The sequence below is a fragment of the Culex pipiens genome, chromosome 2 (assembly GCF_016801865.2).
Source record: "Culex pipiens pallens isolate TS chromosome 2, TS_CPP_V2, whole genome shotgun sequence".
Taxonomy (NCBI): domain Eukaryota; kingdom Metazoa; phylum Arthropoda; class Insecta; order Diptera; family Culicidae; genus Culex; species Culex pipiens.
This window is the reverse complement of record NC_068938.1, coordinates 81,442,334-81,465,359: the sequence shown is the minus strand read 5'-3', so window position 1 is coordinate 81,465,359 and position 23,026 is coordinate 81,442,334. Positions and strand designations below refer to the sequence as shown.

Here is a 23,026-nt window from a genome sequence, read left to right as displayed (position 1 = left end):
AAGGCGATGACAGTCGCGAGTTTGTAGAAACAAGAAGAACGGTCAAATAGAGCGGACATTCTTCTCTCTGTCTCTCCCGCTCAACCGGGTGTTGACGGCGCGCACAATGAGGCGTTGCTACATTGTAAGGGAGATTGGGGATGGTCAGAAAGGTTTTTTACTTTTGTAAGAAATCGAATATTATAGTGCAAACTTAATTGTCCGAAGCCTCGATTGTAAGATGTTTCGATTGTTGGACTTTGAATCATCGTGAACAGAAAAAAATTACTACATAATTTTTATTTCCCTGCTTTTAATATCACAAATTAGTTCTGCGACCCTATAAGTCAAATTTGAATGGTCGATTGCTGATTAAACTACAAAATAAAACAATAGATATTAAAGCAATTCTCTACGAAATCGGCCGATTTCGACCATTTTTATTTTTTTGTATTTTTTTATTTGGCTCAAACTTTGTGGGGGCCTTCCTATGACCAATGAAGCTATTTTGTGTCATTGGTCCACCCATACAAGTATCCATACAATTTTGGCAGCTGTCCATACAAAAATGGTACGTAAATATTCAAACAGCTGTTACTTTTGAGTGAATTTTACGATCAAGTTTGTGTCTTCGGCAAAGTTGTAGGTATTGTTGAGGACTATTGAGAAAAAAATAGGTACACGGAAAAAATTGCCGATTTGATAAGTGCAGTGCTTCTGGGGACGCGCAGTCTCGTTTTTTCGCGATAATTTTCGTCTCTTTTGTGTCGCTGTTTGTGTGCATGGGGTGATTGGTCATTATAATTGAATAATGCCTTCATAAGTGCAGTGCTTCTTGGGACGCACAGTCCGGATTTTTCGCGATAATTTTCGTCGTAAATGATCGTTAAAATTTATTCCAACTTTCAGTTTTAGTAATTACTCATCAAACTATCGATTATATGAAGAGTGAAGCGTCATTTATTTACTATTTTTGAAATTTGCTCGCGTTATCTAAATTGTAAAAACAGTAAAATTATACTGATAAGTCCAGCCCATAGCACTAATGCTCGGCTGGCACGCGTTCGATAAAAATAAACCATTTTAAATAATCAATTATCTATCTTTCCGCAGCCGGCTGCCTAAGATTTAAAAAATTTCAACCGATAAACAAAATGCTCATGGTCACATCACTCCCAGGTAACATTTTTTCCCAGGAGTTCTACAAGAGCTCTTTAAGATAGCTACAGCATAGCAGTTTGGACCGCGGTAGGATAAAATTCTCTTCAAGTACTCTTCCAAACTCCTGAAGAAGTTTTGAAGAGAATTTTATCCTGCCGCGGTCCAAACTGCTATGCTGTAGCTATCTTGAAGAGCTCTTGTAGAACTCCTGGAAAAAAATGTTACTTGGGCTGCCACTCGTGAATCCTGACCTCATACCCATCTACTAACCCCCTCAAAACTCATGTGATACTTTGTCGGAGAAGCAGTCGATTGGGCGGTCTCTATCACTCAAGTATCGGACTAACATTCCCATCCACTTCCCCGTGACCCTACCACTGGTCGTGGCCGGCGCCGGTATTGATCAGCATGATAGGGGCCTTTGAGAAGTTGCGAAGCGAGGAAAGATAGCACCCACTTATCTTCCACGGCTCGTGGATGTAACTTCTGGAGGTCCTGGTCAATAACGGAGTAGCAACTGCGGGTGGGCACCTATGCTTATGCTTATGCTTATGCTTACACGGAAAAAATTGCCGATTTTTTTATTAACTTTTTTTTTCACAAAAAAACTCAATTTCCCAAAATAAATATTTTTTAATTTTCGAGATTTTTTAGTGTGTGATTTTTGGAAAAAAATTGGAAATTTCATGCAAAACCAATTTGACTGAATTTTTTCATGTAAAATTGAATTTGCGATCGAAAAGTACTTTACAGATTTTTTGATAAAGGGCTCCGTTTTCAAGATATCGTCAGCTGTGTGCTATCTTGTGACATATACCATTTTGGTCAAAAATGAGTTAAAGATGACGTTTTGCTTTACTTAACAAACACTACAAGATGCTAAAACCCGATTTTGGAAACTCGCTTCCGTTTCCCGGATATCGCAATGCTCACTTGTGATATAGACCAATTTATCATCAAAATGATCGGGCACACTTGTTGTTTTATTTGGTAATCGATTGACAACAACTTGTTCAACTTAACAAACTGAGCTTTATTAATCGGTCTTTCTTGCTCGACACTCGGATAAAGAATGAATGGAAAAGAGAGAGAATGCCACCATTGCTAGTACCAACCACTAGTGTCTTCCTTTTTTATATACAAGGACTTCGCCGCCCTGGGCTCCTAAGTGTATGTAAGTATGGCACGGAGCGACGGCGCCGAATATCCATATTTACACAAAGAATTTTAGAGCGTCCGCCGCGGGATTCGAACCGGCGACCTCTGGATTGTGAGTCCAGTGCGCGGTCCGATTGATCCACACGGGTGGGACAAAAACACGTCATACATGTTGTTGGAAAATTTGGAAAAATTTGTTTGTTTTTCACAAATTTATGTTGATACATATTTTCTGAAAGCAATCCAATATTTTGTTTTTGAAAATATACTGATTAAGTCGGTCAAATTATTGATTCAAGTCTATTTTAGTTTGTATGGGAATTCTGTGCACACATGTGACACGTAGTACAATCTTTCTTTAGAAACACACTTGTGACACGTGCTTTTCAGATTTTTGATTACAAAATTTACTGTATCTTTTAACTGGTGTAACCAAATTAGTTGAAACTTGGAGCGTTTGTTAAGCGATAGTATACGAACCGATTGCTTCAAAAAGTTTGGCTCTACCATTCATAGTTTTGAAAATATTTATCATCAAACTTTAAAAATCGATTTTCTCGAATAGTACTAAATGGTCATTGTCACAAGATAGCACACAGCTGATGATGTACCGAAAGTTTGATTTGAGCGACATATTTGCAGTTTTTTTATTTTTAAATATAGTGACCATGAGTGACCATTTCGGAATTTTTTTTAAGCTCAGAAAATTTGCTATAAAATTGTCTAAGTGACATTGAATTGCTGAGACACAGCGACTTAAAGAAAAAGAAACAAAAAAAAAGTTTTCTATGTCTCACTAAAACAACCTTTCATTTTATAATGTTGATATCTCAGCAACTAATGGTCCGATTTTCAATGTTAAAACTTGAAACATTCGTGAAATTTTTCGATCTTTTCGAAAACAATATTTTGATTTTTTTTAATCAAGACTAACATTTCAAAAGGACGTAAAATTGAATGTTTGGCCCTTATGAAATGTTAGTCTTGATTCAAAAAATCGTTAAGGTGGTCCCATTTGGCCTGCGATATTTAAATTTTAAATTCGCATCTTTTTTACCTTAAAATTGCTGTAACTTTTGACCCTTTAGTCCAAATTGACTTGTCAAAAAATAGAAACTTTTGTTTTTTAGAGTTTTCAAAGTGCTTGTACTGCACTTTTATCTGAAATTTAATCCTGAATTGCTATGTTAAAAAACTGATTTTTAAAGGTTTGTTTTCTATAAATTTGGTCGTAGAAGGCGTAGATTGCGAGATAAAATGTTGGTGTCTTCGACAAAGTTGCTTGGATTGGCAAGCTCAACAACGTTCTAGAAGTCAAAAAAGTTGTCATAAATATTCATGAAAAGCTAAATTTTTAAAATCACCCTAATCGTGAACTACCCTAATTTTCAACCAAACAAAAGTTGCCTCTTTCTTTTTGCAACAACTCTTCAGAAGACACCAAAGCTCCAAAACTTTACTTAATTATGTGATCTGGACCACTGAGCAATGAAAAAAGCAAATTACTTTGAAATTATATTACAAAGATTTTTTTTTGAAAGCGCCTACAATACATATTTAGGCCATTTTGAAAGGTTGGGCCAGGTTTTTTAAATTTCAAACTAATTTGTATAAATAGCAGAAAATTTATTCAAATTTTAGTTTTTTCAGCATTTAAAAGTTCTCGAGATATCGGTGATCAACAAACGAGGGCTAATTGAACAACACCGAGAAAATTAAATTTTACTGTTTTTTTATCTTTACTAAATAACTAAAACTGTAGAGTTTTTTTTTTGAAAAGGTCCTATAAAATGTTGTTTTTCATTAGTTTATATGACATATTCAAAAAAAAAAAAAATCTACGAATATCTTTAACTTAAAAACGTTTCATTTTATCAATAATTTACCAAAGTTCTGTTTTAATTTTATACTGAAAATGAAACTTTGTTAAAGATTATTTGCCTAATCTGTAATTTTCTTTAAAAATGGCCTTTTATGTCCCAAACATAAAAAAATGTATTTTTGAATCTATTTTCAGTGACAAAAAGTGATTTAAAAAATGTTTTCCTAGTTAATTTTTATCTGTTAAATCATTTCAAAACATTCTGAGATAGAAATACCCAATAGTCAAATAAATATCTCCCTTGTACAAGGACAAACAACACACCAAACCAAGCTCTGATGGAGTCGCTGGTCGGCGGTTGGATTCGCAATCCAAAGGTCTTCAATTCGAATCCTGCGGTGGAGGGTTCCTTGGAGTAAAAAGAGGATTGGGTGCTCTTCCCATTCAAGCTTTTGGACTCCCAGGTTCTTGCAATAGAGACTACAAAAGATCTGTGGGATTCATAACAGATTCAGTTGAGTTATTTTGTTTGATTATTCAAATTAAATTTAGATATAATTGATTAGATTCGAAATTTTAGCTTGGAAATATAAGCATGATCATTTTTCAGATTGGCTTGCTCTGCCCATAAGATTGAATTGTTTAGGGCTAATGAGATTATTTAATAGAAATGTAACGTTTATCTTAACCCTTTCAACGGTCTCATTTTTACTGGTTCCCAAAAGATCATCCCCACAGCACAGACGTTTATCGCCAACCATAGAATCAGAAAGCAGCCAGCAATGGTTGTACGAAACACTCATTAGCGAAGAAAGAATTAAAAAGACGGGCACAAGTTGTTGGGCATAATAACTCTTTGCTTTCCAGCACTCCCAACCCTCCCCGAAAGAGAAGCGAATGAAAGAAAGCAGTACGAGAACTTACGAGAGCTGGCCACCTGAGCTCCTTCATCTGCCAAAGAGGAGGGTTGGGGAGGCATTTTAAACATTGTTACCTCCCTCCCCCTTAAGCCAAGTGGAGTGTGTTTCATGAGTGGATGAAGTTAAAACAGTAAAATGTGGAACGGTTTTTGAACTAATTTTTGAGTTCATTTTTGCAAACCATGTAAATTTAGAAAAAAATGTAGTTAAAAAATACGACCTCTTTAAAGCAGCTTCACAAGAAATTATGAGCTGCTCCAGCGGCCCAGCAAAACGTAATGAGCTGCACTAGATCCGACGATGGCGTAATTGGTACTTTGCCTATTAAAAAGAGGTAGAACGTGTGGTACACGTTCTGTAATCATCTCTTTCCAGAAGCCCTCACAGCAGAAGCGGATTAATTACTCTTTGCGCCGCTAGTTTGATGATCCTGTTGCTTGCGCAACAGCTTCAAAGCTTACAGCAGAAGCAGGTAAGCACCGTCATCGGTTGGGCAACAAAAGTTTTCAGAATTGTTTGGAAAACCAGCGGCTTAACGGCAGAGCAGGTATTTCCCCATAGTATAGTGTAATCCACTATCTAGAATTTTATGTCGTGCATTATGAGGGTTGTTTGATTTTGTAAGTATTCCCCCCGAGCTGCCTGCAGTTACCAGCGTCAACATCATATGGGGGAATTCCAAGTCTTCGTTGGATATGTACCCATTACTCAGTGATAATGGCGTGATTTTAGTTCTACAAGGGTCTGCATTGATTCAAGAGGTAGATTTCATTTATGAAATCATTTGAGGGTGTTTTTCCGGTAAATAATTGGATCGGGTTTAAAAGCTTAACGTTATTCGATAAGAAGCTGGATACGCGGTGGGATGAGAAGAGCTTTATCAGAAGCGAAGGAAACAAACGAAAATCAAAGTTACGGAGATTAGTGGGGATTACTATGAGATATCTACCGATAAGATATGTTGACACGTTATTTCTTTTAAAGAGTAGAGGACGACTTTTTTTGCATTATTGATAACTCTAAAAATCCCTATCCCTAAAGGTTTTAAACATTTAACACAGTAATGTTATACCGTGAAGAGAGAAAAAGAATATTTGAAAGTAATAAAAAAAAGTTGAAATTGGTGCGTTTTAATTTCGTTGTTTAAGAATACTCGACTAATTTTTGCATTTATCATTTTCACATATTAAAATGATTGATTTTATGACTGTAGTTAAGAGGATTTCAGATTTGTAATTTTACACACTAAATCGCCACCGGCCGGCGGTAGCTAACGCGTTTTAACCTATGGCTAAGGAGCTATATGTCTCCCTGCTGGAGGCGTAGAATACATATGTAATTTCAAACCTCATTTGAACTAGAAAATGATCATTTTGAGCAATCGTGATGTTAATTAGTCGTTTTCTTGAACTTTGCATAGAAAATGTGTGTTTTGTTACAAATATGCCTGACAAATTGCGTTGCGGTGTTCGTCAAGCTTTTGTAGCTTTTTTAGGGAAAACCGTTGAATCCAGAGACATCGGATGTTTTGTCGATGCGCCGCGAATCCATAGTCTCTCTTAGGAAAAATGAGGCAACAACATACCATACCAAATGAGGCCTGAACATACCAGAAATTGCCAATTTGCCATACTAGAACATGATCGGAGAACTCTTTTAAAAAACTTACCCACCCTAGCACATATTCATAAAATTTCTTATTGATATGCCATGAGAGACTCTTAATTACATATTTGACCACTTAAAAGTATCCAAACCAAAATTTACCAGATTTCTAGTTTTTTTTAAATAACTTAAAGATTAAAGCTTGAAAACCCCAAGACGACAGAATACATATAATTTTACGGTACAATTTGTCATGGCAATTACATTTGGGAATATAACAATGACAAACTACGAGTATTTAATTATAAAACTATTAAATACCCAAAATAGTTTCCCAAATGTTTTTTTTTTCAATTCACTACCATATCAGTAGTAACAGTTCAATAGGGCGAATCTGCTATTGTAAACAAGTAGTCTATCCCCCTCTTACTTGACATGAACTGTCACTTGAGCACAAGGGAAGGACTGCTTGTTTACAATCGCAGATTCGCCCAATTGAACTGTTACTACGGATATCAAACCATTACATTTTAAAACATTTTCGTATCAATAACGTTGTAGATAACAGTTTGCAAAAATTTTTCCTTTAATAAGTATCAGTTTTGGTCCAATATAAGCAGAGATATGCTTAATTATGTTAGATAAAAAGTGACTTTCTCCAAAATTTCAGAAATTCATTTCCTGAACCCCTCAGTTTTCAAAATACAGTCGACTCCCTGGTTGTCGATCATCTCATCAATATTGCTCCATATATCGACTAATTCTTCAGTCCTTAGATTATTTTTGCTATAAAAATTCCTTCCGAATGTTTGACAATTGTTTGCAATTGTTTAATGGACGTTACCATAACTCTCTTCCATAACAAGGTACAACGAAACAGTAGTTTATGCAACAAGTTGCAAAAAGAGGATTTTTTCAGCACGAGTCTTACATTTATCCCGAGGTTCACTCAGTTGGTTCAGCACGACGAGTGCTGAAAAAACCAAGTTTTGGAACGAGTTCCATACAACATTTTTGGCAATTCCGAAAAACACCCATTGAGTGAAATTTTGAGTAAAATTTTCATGTATTTTGTCAATAAATCGTTTAAATAAAAAAAATGATGAAAAGTGTGACTTTTCGAAACAAGTGCTGAAATGTTCTCTTTTCAGAACCCATTTCAGTGTTGCTATTCAATTCTATTATTTTTGGTACAGAAAAGCAGGCTATGTCGTCGTTCTAGAATGTCTGAAAAAGTAAGTAGTTTCACGACGGAATCGCAAAAAACATTTTTTTGCAATTCCGTCGTGAAACTACTTACTTTTTCTGTTATTCTTGAACGTCGAAATAGCCTACTTTTCTGTACCAAAAATAACAGAATCGAATAGCAACACTTTTCAAAATAAATGCTGAAAAGTTCTACTTTTCAGCACTGAAATGGGTGCTGAAAAGTTGAACTTTTCAGCACTTGTTTCGACAAGTAACACTTTTCAACATTTTTTTGATTTAAACGATTTATTGACAAAATACATGAAAATTCGACTTAAAATTTCACTCAATGGGTGTTTTTCGAAATTACAAAAAATGTTGTATGGAACTCGTTGCAAAACTTGATTTTTTCAGCACTCGTCGTATTTATCCAACTCGGTGAACCTCGTTGGATAAATGTACGACTCGTGCTGAAAAAATCATTTTTTTGCAACTTGTTGCATAAACTACTATTACATCATTTTTCTTTTAAAGAGCGAAAGATCCGTTCAAAAGGTCCGCTCATTTTAATGAGCGAGCGAAAATGAGCGGCTCCTAAAAAAGAGCACATTTACTCACCTCTAGAGGTAACATATTTTCATAAATTCATCGAAATTTTGCATCAAATGTATAAAGCATTTTGAGATTTTTTTTGCTTGAAAATTTCTAAGATTATGTTTGAAATTAAATAAAATTCAATATAGAAACATTAGGGGTTTGCTTATAAACATTACGAGTTATCGCGATTTTACGAAAAAAAAAAAAATTGAAAAAGTTGGTCGTCGTTGATCACGGCCGTTCATCGTCACCCGCGACAGACACGGACGATGAAACAAAGAGAAACGCAAAAAATAACTTTTTCAAAACATGTTATCGTAAAATCGCGATAACTCGTGATGTTTATAAGCAAACCCCTTGTGTTTATATATCAATTTTTTTTTTAATTTTCTGCTCTACAACTTTGTAGAACATTGTTACACTCTAAAAAATAACCATGCAAAGTTAGAAAAAACACGAAATTTTAAAATGAAATTTTTTGTTCTAAATGAAAAAATGACTTTTCTGGGTCAATGTAGATTCGAAAAGTACATTAAATTTCCCATAAAATGACATGTTCCAAATTTTTTACAGTTGTGTAACGGAATATGGCAGAGTTTTTTAAAACTTTTTTTAGTGTTTTTTTCTATGAAAAATACGTTTTTCTGAGTACGCCATCAAATCGAGCGTCTAATTTTACATAAAAGTCCCTTTGACACCAAATTTCTATCTCATCACCGTTTCAGACTGCAAATTATTGAAAAACACCTCTTTTTTTCGCATGTTCAAAAATTGAAGGGGTCGTACCGCCCCTCCGTCACGAGGTAACAAAAAACTGACCTCGGATTTGTGATCAGGGACAAAAGTTACCGCTAAGGATGTTTCACGCAAATCGAAGTTGGGTCGGGGCAACTTTTTCCGATTTCGTGTGAGTTGGTAGAGAATTACCCAAATTTAATCATTAATTTTTATATTGTGCTTAAAATCTATTTTAAAATTACATGATTTTTTAAAACCTGAATTTTAGTTTAAAAAATCCATGAATGTTTTGAGTTTTAGGTTACAGTAAACCGGGGTGACATTGATAGGTTAAAGTTGTTTATGCAAAATTAAAATGCAAATCATGCAAGTCAAATACAATCAGATGGGTATGGATTAATGCTGACATTGGTAGAGAAGAATTCAAGGTATCTCAAGAATAAATTTTACAACATATTTTGAATAGTTTCAACAGTTAGTTATAATTGTGATAACACTTATAAATAGGATTATTCAAAGTGTCAAGTTTTTCTCAACAAAAATGAGTTCGAAGCGGTAAACGGACTGACTTATATGATTCTTTGCACAATGTTACACTAAGAACAGCTTAAAATTTAATTATTTTTCAGATTACAAATTTTGTAATTTGTAATTGAAATAGAATTGAAATATATCTTCAGATTTCATAAAAATATTTAAAAATAAATTGAAACCCCTTTTAAATTGAAATAAATTAATAATTGGAAACCCGTTTTTTGTTTTTTTAATTTCTGATCAAATACTTGTTTATTTTACAATTGATGTTTCTGACATGGTATAAGATCAAGAGTAATTGTAGTTTAAAGTAAATATTCAAAATAACTCCACGCAACGGTTTCCACATGGGCCGATCGACATTGAAAAATTGCAAATCGACCGGGGGAGGAAAAAGAAGATAATTTCGCAATAACACCTGCAGATAGAGAGAGCGAGAGAGAGGCCGAAAGCATCAGGGGTCAGCGAATTCGCATTGCTCATCATCATCCCACAAACGGCAAACGGAAGAGAGCCCAAAAGTTTTCGGATGAAATGCGAGTTTGGGGGAAAACGAAATTAAAATAAAATAAAATTAAAGAAAAAAAATACATACCTACACGATAGCAACAAAAGTCGAGCAAAAAAAAAGCAAACTGCAACAATAAACAGCAGAGCGGTGTGGAGGAGCAACGGAAGAGGCTGCAAAGTACGGACGCTGATGATGATGAGCTCAAAGAAGAACAACAGCAAAAGCCCGAACACTGAACTGGAAAGAAAACAACCGGCACGTTTCGTTTTTTTTCCGTTAAAATTCGCGCGCGCACACTGCAACTGTCACTCGGTGCCAAATTGGCCACACGGCACTTGATCTGGGATGACCCGCGGGTGCAAAAATTTTCCTGGGAACGCAGCGTGAGACCACGATCGAATTTCGGGTCCAGACTCCCCCCCGCTTGGAAGATCTTCCTGCTCCGACGGTGGCTCGAACCGTACTAACTGACGTTTTGGATCTACCGTCCGAAGCAAGTCGTGTGTGGAAGACCCAAACACTATCGGTGAGTCAATTTGTGTGTGCGTGTGTGTGTTTGTATGGTGGGAATGGTTCTTTTCTGTACTTGATATTTTTTGCACAAAATCAATTAAGATCAATTGGCCGTGTGTGTGTCAGCCTTCTCTAATTGTTACTATCGCTAAATGGATCGGGCAGGTTGACACGGTACGGTACACTCAGCTGCGTTTGGTTTTCAACAAAACTTTCTATGTTTGCATAAAAGCATTTTACATCATTTTTGAGTAAGGCTGTTACAAATTTTGTTCAAAGTATTTGTCACCCAGCCTTGGTTGAGGTCAAATAGGAGAAATAAAAATCTCTCTCAATTTTAAAAATTTTGAAGCAAAAAGTTCTCAAAATGCATTATACAATCTGCAATAGCCATTATCAATAATTCAATACCAATAAATTCGTTTTTGTTTTTGTCCAAAATTGGGTATATATTTGGTTGTGGGTTGGCTGTAATTAGACCATTTAAAATAAATATATTAAGCATCGATGGAATAATCATCATCAAAAGAAAATCTTTGGACGTTCATCAAGAGAAAATCTCCTCTCTCGCGCACGAAAGATCGGTAAAAGGAATTCTAAAAAAAAACATCATCTTGATTATTCGGCGGAACACCTTTTTCACTACTACACTTGCAAGTGTTACGTCACACGTCGAAAAATGACCTGTCACATTTTGTAGATGGGCAATGTGTGTAAACAAAGTGAAATAAATATTTTTAAGTGGTGCTGACAAGGAAATTCACAAAAAATCATCCGCAGATGGATTTTCTTTGAGAATCTCGGGAGCGATTTTCTTTTGCGTGATTTGCCTCCTCTCTCTTTAGCGGGTGAAGAAAGTTCGCTAGCGATATTGATTTTTTTGCGATTATTCCATCCCTGATATTAAGAGTTTGTCCCTAAGTGTTTTTCTATAAAAGTTTAGAAGCCGAGATCCAAACCTTTTGATTGAAGAATAGGTTTGGTATTTGCTGCTCGGTTTGCTTTTTAACTATCCTTCGTATTTGACCTTGAACACAGCTTTGAAAAAAAAAAAACAGTTTGCCGAACAAGTGTTCAAACCCGTGTATAAATATGTATTTAAGACAAAACGGTCAAACAAACATCGAGATTAGTTTTTGCATTAACAACTGTTAATACAAAATTCACTCGATAATACGTTGAGCATAGATGAACCAAGTAGAAATTGGGGTGAATGTTCTTAAGATATGAGTGCATGACAAAGCTGGAGTTTGTAATTTCGCTTTAAAAAAAAAATAGAAATGCTGAAACAATTATATATTCAACATAAAAAGCCCTAGTTTTTTCTTAGAGGAATTGAGAGCGATGAGATTTCATGGTACCCTTTTTTGCCTTTAATCTTGGAATGGACTTATCTAAGATAGTTTTTGATCAAATTTCATCAACTCATAGTGACTCATATTAACTTATATCACAGACAACTGTGCTTATATTGACAACTGTTCATTCAAAAAAACATTTCTGTATGGATCATTGACAATCGTTATTTGGTTGTTTATCTTTTTTTAAATATTTGTTCACCATAAATTTTAAATTCATGAAAAAATAAACAGATAAAACTTTTGCTTTTCTATTCCTTTGTGGCGTAAATTTTATTGATCTGGCAACACTGCCAAAGGTTAAGTATATGAACTTTTCAAGACCAGGTTTTGTATTTTTTGTTTGAAAATGATTTATGATTACACCTCCACAAGCACCTCCACCTGGAATGCTAAAATCGTATATAAAGATTTTTTTCATTATGCCATTGATCTGGAAACACGGTTCTGGGATAATATGACATAAGCGTAGTTTAACTGACTGACGGAATTTAGAAAATTATGAAAACAATTATTTTAGATAACTTCTTTCAAAAGTTTTTGAATAACCGTTCCGATAAGAGAAAAAATAAAACATTCTGGCAACACTGATTTGAGATGGAGTGCCTTGAAATATGATGCTAGAAAAAATCAAATGTGCATTATAAAACTATATTTGGATTTGGATCGATTCGTCTCATTGATCCGTCTTGGGTCCCATAATTCTATATTGAAAAATATGAACTTTAGTAATGTGCTTAAAAAGATTTGTGCCGAACTCCGGAAGATTGCAGAAAGGTTTTTTTTTGGTAAGAAAAACTTACATATTATATTTTTTTTATTAAGGTTTTTGAAATATCTTTCTAACGCCTCCAACAGGTCGAAGATCTGACAACCCTTTCCAATGTTAAGGCCACCTTATAAACCTTTTTGGAGCCAGATCTTGAAATTGTTATTTTAGAAAAAAAATTATTAATGTGAGGTAGGCATTTTGAAGTTTTCAGTGAGAGAAAACATTTTCTTTTTGTACTTAGTTAATCTGACCCAAAATGATCTTAACCTGAAATACATCGTGACAAACACATTGCATTTCAGTACACATTGCTGTCCAGTAAACAGTAAAAATAAAAATATTCGCTGTGAATTTAAAATTCAGTAAATTCAAATGCACTACTGTCCAGACTCGATTATAATAAAATCCGATAAATCCGGAGGCCTCGGAAAAATTTCACTTTGGATAATCGAATCACGAAAAAAAACACTATCGTTAGTGGGGGTTACTATGGGTCAAAAAACGATACACCTCTCGAAATTTCTTAATAACAAAAACAATTTAAATAACATCGAAAATCTTTCAACGTAGATTTGTTCTTAGATAGTTTACTAACATTTTCCCAAAATATGGTGGATTTTGAAGAACACTACCTTAAATGCCAATAGTTTGAAAATTGACCCAATCTCACCCCTTAGAGGGGGTGACTTTGGGTCAAATGAAACTAAAATGATGCTCAAATACAACGATATGGTAAAAACAAGTCATCCAACAGCGTTTCTTGTTCGAGGGAATCGTATTGACACGCTACAATGTTTGAAGTGGAGATTTTCAAACATTTGGGTAGTTTTCGAGCAATTCTAACAAAAATATTAGAAAAATGATTTTTCGAGAGATCATTTTTGGCCAAAAACGTACCCCAACTTTAAACATCTGCCAAAATAACAGGATTTGTTCTAGGAACGAGATTTTTTCAGCGAAGTCATCTTAAGATGTCCCCTACACAACCCCTTTCACAGAATTCAGTTTCATTGAGAATAACCTGAAAAATGGTAAAATCCGTAAAAAATCACTTTGACCCAATCTCACCCCCCAGACCCAATGTCACCCCCACTGACGGTACTCTAACATGATCTAGAATTTTTAAATCCAAGATAGCGGCCAAAATGGCGGTGAAAACATATTGAAAAGTTGCATTTTTTTTTAATTTAAAAGGCAATCAAATATTAAAATTGAACTAAAATTGGGTCGCAGAACTCGAATTTGATGTTAAAAGTATGAAAATAAAAAAAAACCTCATCCAAAAATTCAAATTTTAAGCCAAAGTTAAAAAAATTCAAATTATTTTATTTTGGAATTCTCAGTATACTTTTGTACCAACACAAAAGAAAATAAGATCGCCCAGATAACGAGCCGTATCTTCAAAAATATTGGCTAAAAGAAAGGTTTTTTTATGCAATTGAGTGGTGATTCCCTTATCTTGATCGGAAGCTGAAATTACCGTTTCTGAGAGAACTCATAATTTTTTCATCAGTCACGATTGTAAACATCATACTCTAACAAAAAAGTCCCAACTGAAACATCACAAAAAAACCGTCACAATCACTGCGGAAATTCTCGCCCTTCCGAAAATCCCACCCGTGACGGTACTCTGCGCGATCATATGATCGGTCTTCGTTTTCCCCGCTTGCTCTTTTTGCTCTTTCTCTTTCGTGTGCGAGCAACGAGCCGAAGCCGGCCGGCGGATTTGTGCACTACTGCCGTGGGCTTTTACGACCCTTTCGCGAATGAGTTTTGGGCCGATTCCTCATTCTCCACTTCTTCGTGGCTTCCACGTGGAATGGATGGACGTGTGTGTGTGTGCGAGTACTTTGCAACGTGCAGGTGCTCTCTATTTGCTTTGCGGATTTTCGCCGATCTCTCTCGACGTACGTCATCGGATGATTTGCGAGAAAATTTGCACACTCTTTTGCACGTGCTTCCAACTTTTGGTGAATGAAAGAGAATGGGGTGAACGGAAAAAAAAATACAGTTTAAGATCATGAATGAGGTGAATCACATCAGTTGGGTGGTTGAGCTGAAGTAAAACAAATCATTGAAATGTGATTGTCTTTGTTTTGAGGATAAACTTATTGACTGAAAATTATTTTTTTTAAACATAAAATACGGTAACAGTATGTGATTCCTTCGAGCCAACCTAATGTTGGTATATCAGCTCATTTAAGTTCAATTGCAGTTTTTAAACGATGTTTCTAGTTGAAATTTAGTAATAAATAGATCAGTAGGAAAGTGTTAACTTCTCATTAGTTTCTTTTTAAATATGATGAATATAAAGGTGCGTAAAAGTTTGGACTCTAATACGCAACGCTATAAATCCTGAAATATCCACGATCCGTTTGAAAATATCCGAAAGCATTCCAATAAATAAAGCAATTTCATCCATATTTCATAGCACACCACATCTGCGAGCAACATGCAATAAATGAATACAGGCGAATTTATGCGATGTTCTGTCAAAAGCTGAAAGTTTTCCGTGCTCACATTCTCTGCCGTTCATTTACATTATTCATTCGCAGGAATCGAGCCAGAGTTGCGTAGAAAATAAATCGATTTAGGCAGATCGAACGTGTTGTTTAGTTTGCTGTTTTTTTCTTTATCGACGTTCTGAGCTTGGATACATTCATTCTTAAAAACAAACTTGTGAGCCTTCCCCACATTTATATTTGTACTTTTATCCAAAATAGCAACATCTGGCCTTCAAATGTTCTTCAAAATAAGCTTTAGTTGAGTCAAGTCGAATCAAGTTGAATCGAGTTTAGTCAAAATAAGTCAAGTTGAGTCAAGTTGAGATTTTCGACGATTTTCGCAAAAAAAAAACACATGTTTAAAAAACACATCTCCAAAACGGTTGAACCAAAATTGGCTCGTAAGTAAAGTAAATCTTTCCCAGTTCCTGAGGGGAACACCCTTGAAGAGTATCGGGGCCGGCATTTACAAAGCGGATTCAGTGGCAATTTCATTCTCAACTTAATGTTAACACGTTAAGGTTAATGTTAACATTCCATAGGTCGCCTTCCTAAGGTGTCGTGGTAAGGTCCAGTTTGTGACGATACACTACCTTCCCTTTACACTAAGCAATCGAATCCAGAAGAGAAACTATCACCAGTTGTGTTGGTCCGAGCCGGGATTTGAACCCCGATCTACCGCTTACTAGGCGGGAGCGTTACCACTACGTGGCTCGGTCCTAAATTGGCTCGCCTCCAATAAATTCGTATTTTTTTCAAGATGTTTAAAGCTGTATTTTTTTTTTATTTTGGGGGAAATTTTGTTCATGCATTTCCTACGTTTCCTATGAAGCCATTCTGCATCATTGGTTTTTCCATACAAGACTCCATACAATTTTGTAGGCTCATACAAAATTAGCAATTGATAATTCAAAAATCTGTATCTTGGAAGAGATTTGCAATGTTGTAGGTTATGATTAGGAGTTTTCAGAAAAAAACCAGGTACCGTTATCAGGGGTGACATTGGGTCTGGGGGGTGAGATTGGGTCATACAAATTTCAGCATTTTTGTATGACCCAATCTCACCCCCCAGACCCAATGTCACCCCTGATGACGGTACACTGAAAAAAATCTGATGTATTTATTTGATTTTTTGTGACCTTTATAAAAATTCCCTAAATATCATTTTTTTTATTTGCATTTTTTTTGTATGTTATATGGGGTTGGAAAAGGCATCTTTTCGCTAGAGTTGCAAAATTTGGTATTTCTTTAACATGGATTTTAGAAAAAATGCGATTTTTTGGAATGAATCGAAAATATTATCAAACAAATTTTCAAAAATCATTTTAAGATTCAAATCCAAATTTGCAATCGGAAATGAATTTCACATTTTTTTTTTACAAAAAGCCCGATTTCACGTTATAAGCACTCAAAGGTAATTTTTTCAAAAAAAGTTAAGTGTTTTGCAATTTATACTTTAGGCCGTTGCAAATATTTTTCAAAGTTTATGTCACCCCCCCCCCCCCTTCAAAATCGTTCCGAAAAATCAGGGGGCAAAAAAAATATTTTTTCAAAAAACTTCAAAATTTTTATGGAAAGAGAATTCTAATCAACTGAAAACAATCTAAAATGCATTTTCTTGCGTTTAAAATCATATTTTGCATGTCTGGGATCTATCAAAAATATTGTGAATTTTTGTGAAAGTCCGTTGTACAGTACTGCGAAAAGTTTTTTTTTTCGGCGAAAACAAAAATTTCGTCAAGACTTAGATATTTTGAAAACTAATGCATTTTTAAACACTTTTCTCATTCAAATGTCAATACCATGGCCTGTAATTTCTTTTTTTTTTTGTTATGACTCCCCGTCGACTTTCGCCACACAGCAAAAAAAAGTTGAATTTTTGAATGTTGAAAATTTGGTAAGTTGAATATTACCTCTGTTTTTGTGGAATATTACTCAAAAAATGTGTAAAAATGTGAATCTGATGAATATTCATCAAAAACTGATGAAAATTCATCATTTTCAGAGGTAAAATTAATCATTTATTTTGCCACAAAATCTGTCACCATTTCCTGATGAATATTACCATCATTTTTTTTTCTGTGCGGAGTCGAGGGACATAAACTTTAAAACATATTTGCAATGGCCTATGTAGAAAAAAAATCCCTGCAACAAAATAATTTCGAGCAGAAAAGTTTATAAACGTTTCATTTTTTACCATTAAAACTCAAACCAATAGTTTTCGAGATATTGCGAGTTGAAAAATGATGGTTTAGATGGCTTTATTATATAACACTGATAAAACTAATTTATCACAAATTTTAACCTTTAGGAGGCTGTATCTCGACAATCAGTAGAAGCAAATTGCAGGAAGCTTTTTGAAAATATAATTGCAGGGAATTTTTTTTTAAATTGCAAATACATTTAACATTTTTCGAAAATTTTACCTTTCAATGAAAATAACTTAAAAATGGTGAAATTTATCGATAAGAGTGTATAATTTTCGAATGCAGATTTTATATTCCATATGAAAATGATTTTTGAAAGTTTGTTTGAAAATATTTTAGATTTTTGCCTTCCTCACTTCATTGACGTCGATATTGAATATTTAAAGCTTTGTTAAGTACTTAAAAAACTATGTTTGAAAAAAGATTCCGGCCAAATTCCGAATGATTGAAAGAATGATTGTATCTTGTGAGTTATCGTTGGATAGACAATCAAAAGATTTAGAGAATAAGCCGAAAAGATTGAATATCTGACAACCCTATCAAAAGTTATGAGAACTAAGTATTTTTCAACAGATTACAGAGGCTGTATCTCATATATTTTTATTAGAATATTGTCCGGATCTTTTATGTGACCTGTCGTTACCCTTCATCAAAAACCCTTTCAAAAGTGCCAAACATATTGAAAATCTGACAATCCTATCAAAAGTTATGAGCACTTAAGTATTTTTTAATACGCTTTTTAAAAGGATTTTGAAGAAAAGAATTTATTTGCACAACTCTTATATTAAATATATTTTTAAAACCTTTAACCATTAAGGTCTGAACAATTAAAAATCCACTCAAAAAATTAACAAAACCTAAAAAAGTAAAAATATCAATATTTTACCGATGGAATATTTTGAAACATTATTTTTTCTTGAATAAGGGAAAAAATCGATACGTTATGACCTAAAACTCAGAGGCATGTTTTTAATTTATAATCTTCAGAGAGCACCGTGCGATGAGAGCCGAACCCAGGACCATTAGTCTACAATGTGATCATCATGTTTTGAATCAAAAAATTTAGGTTCTTATTTGTTTCTATCCGATTCGAGTGATAGAGAGAGAGAGAGCAAACGAGAGAGTTTTCAGTAGCGAATTCATCTGAGACGGTTCCGAAGGTAATTTTAATTAACTTTTAAGACATTCAATATTGAATAGTTTCATATACGAACCTCCAGGTTAACTACAACTCAGAGCGCCCCGTTGAAAAGATAAATCGGCATAATTAAAATTCATTAAGCCCAAACTAGTGCAACTTTCAATCCAGAATCACAAATCAAGCTAAATAGCTCGCTTAAAAAAATAACACGAACCCAGCAAAGGAACCAAAGCCATTACAATAACGATTTTTCATTCCAAGGATCGTTATCCCGCGTGAGGTGTGTGTAGATTGGTGTGTGTTGCACCAGGAGCATTGATAGAGCCCCCCCCCCAAAAAAAAAAACCATTACTGGCCCAAATAATTCCACTCTACACACTTCGAAGGCAGAAGGCATCTTCCCTGCAGAACGCTTTTCCACGGACAAGTTTTCCAGCAGTTTCCAGCACACTGCCTCCATGTGGCGCAGATGTGCAGCCCAACGGCGGCGTCGACGGTTCGCCTTGGCACCGAGCCCCACCGGCAAGGACACTCCGGGAAAACGGCCTCAGCTTCATGGGTTCTCTCCCTCCCTTTCTGTGGTGTGAGTAAACTGGGAGGCTCGAGTATATTACACATACATTGTTTTTTTTTTGCTTTCTTGTTTGCTCCATCTTACTAGTGTTCCATACAAAGTTCCACCACTATACAAGCAATAATAACTTTATGGTTAACTTGGTTCTTGTTCTTCCCGCGAGGTTCTTCGTGTTCTTCAATTATTCACATAATGGATTGTCCGCTTGATTGTGTGTGTGTTTATTGTGCAACATTTTCTTGCCTTCCGAGAGAGCATGATAACAAGAAATGAAAAGCCTTCAACATCTCCTACCAGGACCAGGACAGCTTTATTGGGCATGACTTGAGAGCGTGGTGCAAACAATACAAAAAGGCGAAAAAGAAAAAAAAATCGCCGGTACTATACACTGTATTGTCAATTAATTGTGCCGTGACAGCATTGTGTGTGTGTTGATTAATGGTTGTTTCGTTGATTATTTTTTTTCGGTGCTACCGAGCACAACACAATACGTGCACATATTTGCTTCAAACTCTCACGCTGACATCTTCAATTGTGTCGCATGTCGGCGGCATCGTTCTGAATCGAGTGGATGCTGTTTATTAAGTTGGCGCTTTGATCCGATTTGATCTTTAACTTCCAGAGAGAGATTCGGTATGGATGGTTGGAATAGCTGTAAGAGGTGGACTTGGCGCAGGGTGTGGGCATGGGCACAGACAAACGCGAAAGAATGAAATCATTTTCATAAAAACAAATCTATCTTCCATTATCATATGAAATTTGATGATCTAAAAAATTGGCGAGGGTACTAAAGCTGAACAGTAGTTATTAGTCATTTTTTAATGAAAATCTATTTTTTTACTATCTTCATTTTCAAATATCGATTTCTCACGTAGCACGTAAGCGGACAAAAAAAAATTGAATGAAATTCACATTTTCATTGATTTTTTTTAAATCGCTACAAGCTATTCTAGCTATTCAAAATACATTGGATTATTCTTATTTATGTATTTTCAAACAAATAAATGCTTTTCAATTTTTGAATGAATTTTGAATTTTGAACCAACAGACGTAAAAGCTAAAGAAAATAAATATTTTCATAAATTCTTAATTCATAACTTAAAGCATAAAGCAATGAAAACAATTTACTAAAATTTTTGAAAATCAAGTTTGCATGATTTCTTAAAACTTTGCTTTAAGTAGGTCTATTTAGTTGGAATTGTAATTTTTAAATTTGTGAATTATTGAAAAATAATTTGTACCAAAATTGTGATAATAAACCAATTTGTTTTCAAAAGAATTTTTATTGATTTTCACGCCTGATCCCAAAATTTTGAGAAATATACATGGGAAAAGAATAAAACAAACTATAAGAACAAAGTTTAACGAAAATCGAACAACTTTAATAAATTTGGAAGGATTTTATAGATATTACTCATATGCAAACTGTTTTTTTTTAACTCAATCGATTTATTTTTATTTATTTTTTTCCCTTCCATTGACGAAGTCCAAGCCAATTTTAAATTGTTAACTAGTTTAATAATTACTAGAAGCAAAATTTTTACTGCTGACTGGTTTTTAATTTGACTTTATTTGAAATTTACATTCCCACATAGAAATTCTAAAATAAAGAAAAGTATGTGAATTCACACCAGGGGTGTGAATATAAGATAAAATTTAGAGATCAAATAAAACGAGTTGATAAAGAAGTGTTGCAGTTAAGTTACACTAAAACTATAAGAAAATGTTCATTTGATTAAATCCAATGTTGAGTTTTATAAAATTATTTTTAATAGTTTCTGTCAACTACAACAAAATACTATCACTAACTTTGAAAAATATATAAAAACATCGCTGGAATTAAATTATTATTCCAGGGGGTACACAAACATATAAAAACTCAAATTTCAATATGCCATGACTGCATTTGGTTTGCAATAAACTTTGTTTGGATTTAACATCTTTTTTTATCAAACAAACACTTTTTGTGGTGCTTTTTGTATTAAATTCCATATTTTAAATATGTTTTAAAATGATTTTATAACTCCTGAAAATAAATAAAATGGAAAATATATTTTGAAAAGTTTTCAATTGCGAAAAAAGATGCAAAACTATGCTTATTTGTATCTGATAAAAGTGGCTAATTATATTTAATACTTTTTTACAGAAATATGCTAAAAACCCGATTTAATCCCACCTGGGATGAGATAGAGCCTTTCTTACTAAAGAATATAACAATAGTAGAACTTCTTCTTCAAATTCATAACAACGACTTTGTTTATTTATAACGTCAGTACAGAAGAAAGTCTAATGATGAAAGCAAAGTATTATAAATGATATGTTTTCCAAAAGAAATAAAAAACGCAATTTTCACAAAAAGAATATTTTTAATCGTACATATTCTTAATCAAACAAGCGTTTTTGACAAACGCGAGCATAGCAAGCTTCCCATGCGCCAGTGACAACGCACACCGCGGTTTTGGTTTTCTAGCTTCGGTACGAGCCCTTTTGTGTGTTGGAATTTTGGTTCATCGTACCATCGTACCGAACAAAGCAGGCGTAAAGAAAAACCGAGGTACAAGTGAACCGCGTATGCCGCATGGTGCAGGAAAGATAGCCATTCAACTTCTACAAAAGTGACAGAGTCAGAGATCGCGAGTACCTTAGGTACACACTAATTTCTCATTACTGAATTCAGTTAAATTTACTGAAATCTGCACTACGGAAATTTTCAGTAAACGAAAACTTGCTGAAATTTCAGAAAACTTTTACAGTTCCATACAACTTATAACTGATGTTCAGCGAAAAACTAACTGAAAATGTCAGTAGTGCAGTTTTCAGTAAATATTAACTGAAAACGAACATCATAATTTGCTGTGTAGAAAGCCATTGGCGTCGCCAGCATTGAAAACTTTGAAAACAATATAAACGATGAAAAGCTTAGAAAGCTCCTATTGGAATCCAATGAACCCTGTTAAATAAACTTACGAAATCGCGAAAAAATGAAGTCTACTTTAAGGCGATTTAAGGAGCACACGGGAAACAAATTGATTGTAGCCGGATGAATGTTCTATGTCACAAAAGTTTTTGCATAAACATTGGAAAGTTATGCAAAAATGGACAGGGCAAAAGAAACCGAAAAGCTACGATATCTTACATGTTAAAGGAAACATCGGTAGACAAGCTACTACAAAACGAGTATAAGTCGAGCCACAAAATATATGCGCCAGCATTCTCGCGCCAGTATTCGAAGCTCAACTTGACAGCTTGTCGACTTGGCAACGAAGCGTCGAAAATCAAAGCAGTGTGATTTTTTGGCGATTATTCCGATAAAAATTCATGCTGAATCGACATATTTACGAAGATGGAAATGACGTTCTGGCTTAAAGTAAAACCTATACCTTTCTTTAGTACGAAAGGCAAAAAGTAAATCGCTCTAAAAATTGATCCGGATTGCCGATAGATGTCAAATTTGTTTCAGATGCTCACTCATGGTCTGTACTATGAATGTAGAAAGAAATTTCGGATAAAAACGGAAATGAAAAGTGTTGGCAAAGGTCACCAGGTGGGCTTATACCTTTTTTTATGGATTTTTTTTCTTTTGGTAGGTCAATCAAACGGCTCTAACTCCAGAACCAGATTATGGATCTGGATGAAAATTTGGGAGGTTATAGAGCTCGAAAAATGCAATTTTTGAGATAAATAAAAGATATGAAAATGAAAATTTTGACCATATTTTCATTTGAAAACTGTGTATTTTGTTGA

The 23,026-nt window shown here is 34.5% G+C and overlaps 1 protein-coding gene across 7 annotated transcripts in view; it reads right to left on the bottom strand.

Annotated features, from left to right (window-relative positions):
* Window positions 1-23,026, bottom strand: part of LOC120423664 (protein rolling stone) — a 131,040-nt gene that overhangs the window by 104,106 nt on the left and 3,908 nt on the right. The window contains exon 1 of one of the 7 annotated variants that reach the window (XM_052708731.1): window positions 10,298-10,670. The exons of the other annotated variants lie outside the window; for them this stretch is intronic. The gene's annotated coding sequence lies outside the window, so the exon portion shown is untranslated. Of the gene's footprint in view, window positions 1-10,297; window positions 10,671-23,026 lie in introns of those variants that run through there. 7 annotated transcript variants of the gene reach the window in all.